General features: G+C 44.0%; 1 protein-coding gene across 1 annotated transcript in view; it reads left to right on the forward strand.

The window, feature by feature from the left end:
- The first annotated feature begins 5,721 nt into the window (after nt 1-5,721).
- Nucleotides 5,722-12,393, forward strand: part of PTGFR (prostaglandin F receptor) — a 205,740-nt gene continuing 199,068 nt past the window's right edge. Inside the window, exon 1 of the mRNA XM_014580179.3 lies at nt 5,722-6,093. The gene's annotated coding sequence lies outside the window, so the exon portion shown is untranslated. The remainder of the gene's footprint in view (nt 6,094-12,393) is intronic.

Here is a 12,393-nt window from a genome sequence, read left to right on the forward strand (position 1 = left end):
GAATACCAAACCTTCTTTCAAAGGCTTCCTTGAATAGGGTACTTGTGTGAAGAAGGCTGCAGATTTTTGACACTTTTGCATGGGCACCATATAACTTCGCCTCCTTGAGACCATCCCCGACAGTGAGTTGCAGAGTATGAGCAAAGCAACTTAGTCTCTTAATTGGAGGTCCACTTGAGTTTACATGATGGATGACTGATGTAATGACTTCTGGGTTTAAGTCTTCCCATAATTCTTCATTTTCCAAAGTATCATCTTGCATATCAATTTGCTGCTCTGATTCATGGTTGTTAAATGCTATGGTGAATGCTTTACGCATGTTTGCAGCATTGTCTGTTATATCTGATTTTATCCTTGATTTTATAAGAATCACATATGTTCTCAAACACTTCTGCAATGTTCTCACCAGTATGTTGGCCAAGGAACCTTTCACAAGACAACAATTTTGTCACGAGTGCGTACCTTAATATCATGTGGGCTGTTACTCCCAAAAAGCCTCTCGTTCTCCTATCTGACCAGATGTCGAGCGTCAGTGCAATTGTGTCCACCTCAGTAAGACGTGCCAACACATCAGCTTTCACATTATGGTACAAATAGTCTTCAGTTCTGTCATAACGGAAGACTGACTTATTTCTCGTGAGTGGGGCTCCAACACATGACAAAATCGCTTGAACTGCGGTTTTTCTGCTATTGAAAGTGGCAGTGAGCAACCAATTATCAATTCCCTAACCAAAGAACTGACTCTTCTTCTTTGTTTGGGATGATTTATTCCATAAACACCTTAATCATCATGCTTTATAACGAAATCTGATATTTTACACTGTGAGGAGGAATTGATGGTGGTTTGTTGCAGATAGTTTTCATACTCACTGTGCTTTCATGGATGGGTTTTTATATGGCACAAAAAGTTGGAAGTTGTTGCAATGCCATCAGTAATTACAACCCCACAAAATCTGCACTTCGCTGATCATGTTTTCTCTTTTTTTTTGTCAAATCAATAAATCCAAAGATTATGACATTTTGAGTTTTCTTGCTCATTCTTCACAGATGGATATTAACTTTTTGATTATTTTAATATTTTTCTTTTTTTTCTTTTTGTTCACTTTGAAATTTCAAAAATGGCATATTAATGTAAAATTTCATAAATACACATACAATCAATAAGATTTTCACAAATCCCAAGCCAATAGACTATTTTCTCATTGTTGTCATATCTCAATGTTAAAAGCAGAAATTGCACCTACATGCATTCAAAACAACAACAAAAAAATGGAACATATTAACCATGTATTGCATCGTTTCGAAAGAAAAGTAACCCACAACAATGTAGCATATTATTGAGAAATAAACATGATATTTTTATCAATTTATTTTTTACAAATCTGAAATCTCGCATCTTCATGCGTATAATAATAGTTTACTTGACTGAAATACTTAGGATTGCCAGGTGTCCGGTATTCTATGGGACAGTCTGGTATTTCTGATTTTTCCGGCTGTGCATGGGACCAAAGCCTGGCGTGGGCGGGGGGAGTGGCTGGAAGGTGGGGCCACGATCGGCGCTAGGAGCCTGTGATTGTGCATGTGGAAGAAAACATTGTCCTCACTCTGAGTTTGTAAGCAACAAGTAGCCAGAGGCAGTTTTATTACGAGCTGCAGCAAGGGAAAAACTGGTTCGGACAGGGGGGAAGCCCCCCCCTCCGAGGCAGATCTTCGAATACAAGCAATTATGAAGCAGTTTATATACTGTCTATTAAATATAATAACAATAACAATTAGTCTCCTTCCCATTACAAACACCAATGGCTAACAGTTATTTAGTTCCACCCAGATGCTCCTTATCTCAAGGTCCCTACCAGAGTCAGCATTCTATCCTTATCTCCGTATGGAGGCGAGAGGCGAAGGCAGCGTCTAATTACAGATCTCGCGTTGTCAGGCCACAGACTTAGCCTGACTCTTGCTCTCTTGTTAACAAGACCAAGATGGCTGCACACAAATTCCCTTATTCCCTTTTCCTGCCTCCACATGCAGAAGCCTGGCGGGGTGAGGGGAGTGGCTGGGATTCCCAGCCACTCCACCCGCCCGCCCCCGCCAGGCTTCTGATGTGCCCAGAGCGCCGATCAGCTGGGAGGCGGGGCCGTGAGACTCCCAGGCTGGGAGGCAGGGCCACGATCACTGCTCTGGGTGTGTCAGAAGTGGGGGGAGAGTTCAGGGGGAATGGCTGGGACTCCTAGCCACTCCCCCCACCCCTGCTAGGCTTCTGATGTGCCCAGAGTGGCAATCGCGGCCCTGCCTCCCAGCCTGGGAGTCTCAGCTGTGAGGCGGGGACGTGATCGCCGCTCTGGGCACATCAGAACAGTGGCATTTTTGGACATTTTTTCACCAAGTCATTTTAACAAAATTAGCAAGTCTCAAGTCAAGTCACAAACAATTAACCCAAGTCGAGTCACCCAGGCGACTTAAGTCGGACTTGAGTTCAAGTTGTGGGACTCAAGTTGTCAACTCTGCATACAAGAATGAGACTCTGATTTCAGCTGCTACGCTTATATGCTAGAGTAGTAGAAATAGCAAAAAGCCCATGAACCTAGGCATGAAGAAAGCAATCTTAGATCCCCCATACATTTCTATTAAAATTTGCTCAGGTATTAGGGTGATGCACATGCCTTACTAATATACTCGAGTTCTTTGAGGGGGTCAACAAGCATGTAGAGTAGGGAGATCCAATGGATATAGTGTACTTAGATTTCCAGAAACTCTTTAGCTAAGTCTACACTACAAGTTTTCTTGGCAAAAAATACGCTACTGAGGAACTCATTTGCATTAGTTATGATCTCATTTGCATATTTTCTGCTGATCCAGTTTTTCGCTAGGGTTTTTGCTCAAGAACAACCCTTTTCCCACATGATCGGTAAACCTCCTTTTGTGGGGCATAAGGATCTTGTGGGAAAAGGGGTTTTTGTGCAAAAAGGAAATGTTCACACTGCTTGTTTTTGCACAAAAACCCTAGCAAAAAAACCGGCTTGGCAGCAAATATGCAAATGAGATCACAACTCATGCAAATGAGTTCCACATTAGCATATTTTTTGCCAAGAAAACTCGTAGTATAGACATAGCCTTTGACACCATCCCTTACCAAAGGCTCTTAAGTGAAATTAGCTGTTGCGGGGTAAGAGGGAAGGACCTCTCATGAACTAATAACTGGTTAAAAGACAGGAAACAAAGGGCAGGAATAAATAGTCAGTTGTCAGAATGGAGAGAGGTAACTAGTGGTGTCCCCCAAGGGTCTGTACTGCGACTAATCCTATATAACCTATTTATAAATGATCTGGAGAAAGGGGTAAACAGTGATGTGGCAAAACTTGCAGATGATACTAAACTGCTCAAAATTATTAAGAACAAAGCATTCTGTGAAGAGCTTCAAAAAGATCTCACAAAACTAGGTGAGTGAGCAACAAAATGGGAAATGAGCTTCAATGTTGATAAATGCAAAGTAATGCACATTGAAAAAAACCTTCCAACTACATATACAAAATGACTGGGACTAATTTAGCTATAACCACTCCAGAGAGAGGTCTTGGAATCATTGTGGATAGTTCTCTGAAAACATCTACTCAATGTGCATTGGCAGCCAAAAAAGCAAACAGATTGTTAGGAATAATTAAAAAAGAAATAGAGAATAAGACTGAGAATATCTTATTGCCTCTATATAAATCCACGATACACCCACATCTTGAATACTGCATACAGATGTGGTTACCTCATCTCAGAAAAGATATATTGGCATTGGAAATGATTCAGAAAAGGGCAACAAAAAGATTAGGGGTTTGGAATGGGTCTCATATGAAGAGAGATTAAAGGGGGGAATATGACAGGTCTATAAAATCATGACAGCGATGGAGAAAGTGAATAAGGAAAAGCTATGTACTTGTTCCCATAACATTAGAACTAGGGGCCACCAAATGAAATTAATAGGTAGTAGGTTTAAAGCAGAAGGACATTTTTCTTCATGCAGTGCACAGTCAACCCATGGAACTCCTTGCCAGATGATGTTGTGAAGACCAGGACTTTAACAGGGTTAAAAAAAGAACTAGATACATTCATGGAAGTCAGGTACATCAATACTTATTAACCAGAATGGGTAGGAATGGTGTCCCCTAGCCTCTTTGTCAGGGGCTGGATATGGACTCACTTGATGATTACTTGTTCTGTTCACTCCCTCTGGGTCATCTGGCATTAGCCACTGTTGGAAGACAGGATACTGTTCTTTGGTCTCGCCCGCTAGGGCCATTCTTATTTCTATCTCTGTATTAAAAAAAAAATTCCCGTGGGACGACAGTGATGTCATCTACATCCTCTTGCTGCCGCTGTCGCCTCCATCCTCAGCCACTTGCCGTGGCCATCATTGGCATAATTCCCTCTGGGCTTGGGCTGCTTCAGCTCCAGCTCCTGTTTCACACCAGCGAGGAGCTGCTGGGGCTGAATTCACTCCGCCATCTGAACACGACTTCTCCCTAGGCTGTGCTGCATCACCTCCACCATGCAAGCCTGACCCTTCCCCCCTGGGCCATTCCGGGTGCCCTCTGTCATCCGAGTCCACCTTCTACCATCTGAGTCCAACCCCTCGCCCAAGCCGTGCTGGATCACCTCTGCCATCCAAGTCTGACCCCTCTCAGCTCCCTCACTCCTTCTGCCATGACCCCACATCTCCAGCCTCTTCCCCCATAGCCAGACACTCTGCCAGCCTGCTCCTGCCCCCTCCCCCGGTCCAAACACCTATCCCCAGAGAGGGGGTGGTGGTGAGAATAATGAGCAGAGAATGCAGCTCCCTAGTGTTCTTATATAAGAACACATGCAAATAGATAATGAGCTAAATGCATAAGCAACGGTGTGTTTTCAAGTTTTCTACAGGATTGGCCCTGCAATTTGCTGTATTGCCATTTTTAAAATTAACTGTGCAAAAGTACCATTTTGGGGAACTTAGTGGAAGCATCTGTACACAATAATTAAATTGCAGTGTTAACATCATTTTAACTGCCTTTATTCTTCCCCAGAAGACAAGATGTTGATCCTCTTCCTAGGTCTTCCTTAATCTGCGTTTCAGGTTTCAATTATCCCTTATTGTTCATCTAATTATTTGCTGAATTTAATTCCCAAGTAGACTATGGTTTTGATACCAGTTTCCATTCTGTAAATAAGACAGAGGAGTGCGAGCTGGATAATGCAGTTACAGCTTACCAGCTAAAATAATGCTGAAAATGGTAAATGCCTGAATCCTGAGCTCAGATGCACTGAAGAATTATTGCCCCTTTGCTCCCAAGTGCAGCTGCTTTAATTTCTGTGCCAGACTGAATGTGGGAGAGAGATGCCTCTGAATGCCAGTGCTTAGAATGGACATGCTTGATTGGTCCAAACATGAATCTATATACTCTGTAGCACACTTGTCTCCAACATTTTTAACCACAAGAGCACTTTTTCAATTTAAGTGCAATGTAAGATCTACCTCAAACCCAAATACCCTTTCTGCATTTCCTTCCCACTCATTCTCTGAGGCCCTGCCCCGCTCCACCCCTTCTCTGAGGCCTCACCCTCTTCACTCCCTCCCCCTTCTTCTCCCATTCTGACTCACTTTTAACAGGCTGGGATAGGGGGTTGGGGGTGTAGGCTCTAGTCTAGAGCCATAGATTTTGGAGTGGGGAGGAACTCCGGACTTAGCCCAGGGTGGGGTATTGGGGTCTGTGACGGGGCTAGCCTGCCCCGCACTGAGCAGGAGGGAGGGGAGCCCGTCTATTGGGTAGAATACGCCCCTCCCCCACAGCCTTACCGGGCATGCTCGCAGTACAGCCTCACTATAAAAGGCTGCCGGGCTGCTCAGTTGGGGCAGACCGCCGGGGAGGAAGGAGCTCTAGCCCCAACTGCAGGGCTGCAGCTGGACTTGCTGCCAGAATCAGAGCCAGAGGGACCGTCCTTATTGCTGCTACCATCCCTGGGGTGAGCATGCCCCCAACGCTGACTCCGGGGGGCTGCCCGCCCTGCTGCAGTGGACATCCCCTGTGCTGCTGCCCCAGAGACGGGACCGGCTGATGTTGCCACTGCCAGGTGGGACCTCCGTCAGCCATAAGGCTGGGGTAGGAAGCAACCCGGGGCAGGGAAAACCCTAGTGGGCTTGGTGTGTTTTGGGGAGGACCCCCTGCTGAGCCAGTGGTGGGAACCACCCACCATTAATAGGGCCCTGGATTGGGATCCAGTGGAGAGGGAGTCAGGGCGTGGACTAGGCCTCCGGGCCTGTTGTGGTGGCTGCTGGACTAGGCCTTAGGGCCTGCTTTTAAACCCCCCAGACCAGGCCTCAGGGTCTGCGAGTTGGGTGGGCCTGCTTTAATCTCGGGGAGGAGAGGATGGGGTGGGGACCCCGCCACAGGGTCCAGGAGGGGTTTCAGAGTGCAAGCTCTGGGAAGGAGTTTGGGTGCAGGGAAACTCATCTCTGGGGCAGGAGGTTGTGTGCAGGAGGAGGTTCTGGGCTGGGGCAGGGGTTCAGGAAGCAGCAGGTTCTGGCTCGGCATTAGTTAACTGAGATGGCTTCCGAGTGGTGGAGCAGTGGGGTTAAGACAGGCTTACTCCTTCCCTGGCTCTGCAGTGCTCCTGAAAGCAGCTGGCATGTACAGCAGTGGCTCCATGGCACCATGTGCTGCCCCTCATCTACAGGTACTGAGCCCACAGCTCCTACTGGCTGCGGTTCCCCGTTATTGATCAATGGGAGCTGCAGGAGTGGTGTCTGCTGGCAAGGACAGCATGTGGAGACCACCCTGCTCTGCCTCTCTCAGGGGCTGCAGGGACATGCCAACCACTTCCAGGACCAGCAATTACAACAGGGATAATTACTCCAGCCACAACAGGTTAGGCATTTTAGAACTCACTCCTCAAATAATTAAATTTAAGCATAAGAGAGAAATGAAAATTGTGAAATGCACAGACCAGTCAAAACTCAAAAATAAGCCACTTTGCAAGCAGTAACAGAAGAAACAACAACACCCCACATATGTGTTGGGTCAGGAGATGAGCATGAAGGACAGTGTGTGTTTGCGAGTATGACAGACACACATAGTGTGTGAGAGTGACAGAGATTTGCATTGCCAAGCTTCCTCCATCCCCTTCTCTGTGTGTGGAGATAGGGTACAGTAGAGGAGGGACACCCTGACATCAGCCCCACTCGTCTCCCCCCCACACAGCAAGCAGGAGGCTCCCAGGGGGGCAGCTCTAAGGCAGAGGGCAGGAGCAGCATGACAGTGGGTGGAGGGGCAATGGAAGTACCAGTGTTTGATAGCTTCCTGGCCATACCAGGCAGGATCACCTGTTAGAGGCTCCAAGATCTACCGGTAGATCAATCTACTGGTTGGTGACCACTGCTCTAGCAAGTATATGTAGCAACATTCACCATGTTAATTGAATCATTTACCTTGCAGATTATGAAATGCAGTGTTTGTTGAGGGAAGACTTTTAATTTTGAGGGATGATAATTTATAATTGATTGCATAATGTTCTTATTCTTTGAGCTCAAACTGCTTTATGAAGGTAGATAAGCTGTATTATTATTCCCCATTCTGTGGGTGGTGTGAGTCACAACAAAAGTTAAATGATCTATCTGACTGCACACAGGAAATCAGAGGCACAGTTAGAAGTGGAACTTAGGTCCTCTATCTCCCAGCTAGTAGACCATGATGGTGATTTCATTCCAAATTCTATTGCCAGAAACAGGAGACCGAGGTAAGAGGTGTTATTATGTAAAATGACAATATTGCAGATGATACTGATCACGAGAGATACAGATGACCAATTTGTTGCCTTTAAGGGCATCTGTGTACATAGAATAGAGACTGGTGGCTTCAATTTAGACAAGTAACTAAATGCATGACAGTTTTATGTAATACAATTTATCTGAAATGCAAAGGTGGAACTGCTTATAGGGTGGTAAGGATTTGCAATATGACAGCTGAATCTGGTCCACAGAACCTAAGAACTGGAAGTTCTCTTGCAATGAGCAATTGTGCGAACGTGCTACAGCTAGACATGGAGATAAAAAAAATCACTGACATATGCCCCCCACCCCCTCAAGGCAGCATTTTAAAGATATGGAAAATCAAATACACAAAGAACAATTAGAAAAATATGGTGTGGAAAAAGAACAATTCTGCCAAGTCGGGGGGGGGGGGGGGGGGAAGAAAGCCACATATAAATTAGTAACAGAACTGGATAAGATGAGCAAAAGAAACTGCAGTATAGGAATGAGTTATTTTAGCATGTTAGAGAGAAATATTCAGGAGAAAGTGACGCATGTGAGTTTTTGGGTTTGGATTTTTTGTTTGGTTGTGTTTTTTTGTTTTTGTTTAGGATATGCACAGAGCTAAAAATCTAATGAAGCAAAATTTAAGAAACAGCATTTAGAAGAAAAGGTAAATTCTGCAGTTAATGGATGAACTAGAATAAGACAGGAATACTATCTAGGAGCCAATAAATAGAAGAATGCATTAATAGATTTTTAAGATCAGAAGACTTTGGCCTTTTACATCTGGTTACATACCATAGCATCTAACCCAGTAATTCCTCATCTGTCACATAGAATGAGCTATACCATATCTTTAGAATGACACCAGCTTTTAATTTAAAGACTGCTGGTGATAGAATCCATCCTGTCCACAGGTGAGCTGCTTCAATGGTTAATTCCCCTCACTGTTAAAAAAGCATACCTTTATTGCTAGTCTGATTCTATATACATTTGGGTTTCGCCCACTGGATTAAAGATCTTTCCCCCATATAGCGCCTTATAAGCAGCAGGTGAAAATGAAGAGGCATGAGCTAAACTGCATTTTTTGTAAAAGAGGAAAAAAAATGAAACATTAACAATATGCTATGCTGAAAGAGAGAGATCAAACAAACTTTGACAAAGGGTTGGGAAAGGTACTACAGTCATCAATGTATTTTGTAGAATATGAAGTTAACTTAAAGACAGAAATTCAGAGCATTTAACTGCAGTAAACTGGAAAGAGTTAGTACTTGAAGCTGCAAATACTAGAAGATCCTTCACTTGAAAGAACTTGAACTGAGAAACTGCATCAAATGCTGAAAGGAATAAGCTGGAAGGAGAGGTTTTTAGGAAGAGAAATGGAGCACAGAAAGTATTCCCAGAAGGTGTTAAACATAAGTTGACAAAGTCTTTCTTGTTCAATTGTAACTATCTAGTTTTCCTAAATATTTATGGACGAATATGTGTAACCCTTCAGCGAGGTAGCGCCAGCTGCAGCCAGGGCTGGGTTCAATATCTAGGGGTTCCTCTCCATCCATCCATCCATCCATCCATCCATCCATCCATCCATCACAGAAATGGCTTGAGCCTCCACCCAGTAACCTGGGAAATTCACACAACACCTTGGGGAGGCAATGCCTCCCCACTTGCTAGCACAAGGTCTGAGTACAGATGAAGGCCACTCCTGGGCAATGTGTGAACAAATGTCACCAGTTATATTTGTCTGAAGACATGGAGAAGACTCTGGAGCGTAGGCTGCTTGGGAGACAGCTCCCTACACCTTCCCTTTTAGGAGTATAAGGATTTCTTAAGTGGGGGAACATGGAAAGGTCCTGTAGTCATGAGAAAGTGCATGAGTTTAAGAAAGGATTCTTTAAATCAGTGACAGTGTTGCTGTAGCTGAATAGGTTAGAGGATATGAGAGAAGGTGGAAAAGGCCTGTAGAAGAGCTGTGGAGCTCACAAGCATGTTTCTTTCACTAACAGAAAAGATCCAATAAATGATACATCAGCATTCTTCTTGTCTCTTTGAATTGTCACTGAGCTGCTGGTGTGATTCTAGCCTGGGGGTCCCAGCCATGGCATGAGGGGGTAGGCCACATCCCCATGAGGAGGGCCCTGATGGTGGCCTTTCCCATACTGAACTGGTTGCCCACAGACCGGTAACTGTCTGTTGCGAGCTTCCAGATGGCAATGGTGACCTGCTTCTCTGGGGGGAGGGAGGGAGGGTGGGTCGCATCTGGGTGTCGTGTTGTTAGCAGGGGCGAGCCAGGCACACAGCTCCATGAACATCTCCTGCCTCATCCTGAAGTTATGGAACCACTGCTGGTCATCCCATTGCTCCATGACCAGCTGGTCCCACCAGTTGGAACTGGTGTCCAGCCTCCAGAACTTTCTCTCTACCATGGGGTGTAGTTGCAAGGGCGTTGCTCCCCCACACAGGCAGAGGCTCTCAATGATGAGCTCGGAGTTGAGCTCATGCAGAGCCATGATGGCAGCCTGTAGAAACTGCAGCATGGCAGCGTGGGGCCATCACACGTCCAGGGGCAGCTCTGGCTCCATGGCAAGAAGACAGTATATACCTTGAAGCAGGGCAACCAGAGCATGTACTGCAAATGCTTTGCTGTCCCTCATAGAGGTAAGCAAGCAGCAGAAGATGAGAAACAGCTGTTTGGGGGGGTCCCTTTAAGTATGTGTCTCAGCCTTAGGCGACAGCACCCGGAAGCAACTGCTGACTTATTGCCCTGCGTGAACTGGTTCTGGGTGGCTTTAAATGCGAGATAGCATCCAATCAGTGTGGATGCTATCTTTCAAATCAGCACACTGCTACTTCATTGCGCTTTTTGCATATTGACATGCTATTTCAAAATAAAGTTTTCCTGGAAGATCTCTTCTGGAAAAGCTTATTTCAAAAGAAGCCTGCAGTCTAGATGTAGTCCAGGTATCACGCTGGATTCTTTATTAGTGACTATTTTAAGATAAAAATTGGAGGCTTTTCTAAGAGATGCTCTAGGTATTATTTTGGGGACGTTCTCCTGGCTAACACAGGACATAACTCAGAGTGGTCTCTTCTGCCCCTGGAATCGATGTTTCAGACCTGAGAATTACAAAATTATTTTGAAAAATGTATCTATTAAAAAAAAAAAACCACACTCCAGGCAGTGCTGAGGGCTGCCCGGTGACCAGCTTTGTTAGCTGCTCCTGAGATGTTTGTTCCAGGTGGCGCTGAAGACTGTCTGCCCTCGGCCCCACCCCTTCCAGGAGCACAGTGCTGCTCCTCACCCACTCGCCCAGGACTTAGGTGTACTGGTAAAATCCTGAAGCAAAATACAGGACTATGTAGCACTTTAAAGACTAACAAGATGGTTTATTAGGTGATGAGCTTTCGTGGGCCAGACCCACTTCCTCATTATGCCTATGAAACAATGTTAACAGATTACAATAATGGCACTTTTTTGCATAGTGAATAGGGAAGATTGAGTTGCTTTAGGTGCAGAAACACAGACCTCGTTCCCTCTTCATGGCGCAATCATTGTAATCTTTTGAATACATTATATATGTCATTTTTCAGCATGCTAGTAACTTCTGTAATCAGCCCAAATGTACAATTTTTCATTGTAGTGTTTAAATAATCATTTATAGGGACAGATTTGAATGTGACATTGAATTTAAAACAATTTCTCTGTCTAATTTTGATCAGGCATTCTGTTTAAACGTTTTACATAAATACATTTTTATTTGTATTACAATTCAACTCTTATAAACGTTAAATTGCCCTTCATTCAAAGTGAAACCCAGATGTCCTCTTTCCAAGTTATAAATGTCAACAAAAAGACGCTTTCTCATTAGGGTTGCCAGGTATCCAGTTTTGAACAGAACAGTCCAATATTTGAGCTCTCTGTTTAGGAAACAAATTGAGGGGAAAAAAATGAGAAAATATAAGTCTGGTATTTTATAAATAAGATGTAATATAGCTTGTGATGTAATGTCAAGCGTGTCCGGTATTTTTGTTGAAAACATCTAGCAACCTTATTTCTCACTAGAGCAACCTTTTTCTTAACTTTCCAAGTACTTTCCTGTTACTCTTATTTCTTTATATTTTTTTACTGTGTTAATCTTTGTTGACAAATTTTATCCTGTATTAATCTAATTTGTGGTGTTGCATTGAGTATTTCTCCATAGTATGCTTGGACAGTTGTCCTCACTTCTTTAGTTTTTGAATAAAGTAGCTCTTCTACACATCATTATTTGTATTCTATTAGTATTTAGATGCCCCAACTGAGATTAGGGTCAGTTTGTGCTAGGTGATGAACACACACATAGTTAGAATTAGTCTCTGCTACAAAGCGCCTGTAATTCAACTACAGGAAGGCAGACAAAAGATGGGAGGAAATATCTCATTTTACAGAGGGGCAAATGAGTTAAATAGAGATTAAAATGATTTGCACAGTGCACACAGGGCGTCAGATGTCTTGGGTCCCAATTATTTTTCCTTTCTAAGAAATTTTCTATATATATATATATTTAAGTGGAAAAATGTTATGTTGTTTTGCTGTTTTAAGGTAATTTTCATCAACAAATCTGCCTGAACTCATATTTTAG

The sequence above is a fragment of the Pelodiscus sinensis genome, chromosome 9 (assembly GCF_049634645.1).
Source record: "Pelodiscus sinensis isolate JC-2024 chromosome 9, ASM4963464v1, whole genome shotgun sequence".
In the NCBI taxonomy this organism is placed as follows: Eukaryota; Metazoa; Chordata; order Testudines; family Trionychidae; genus Pelodiscus; species Pelodiscus sinensis.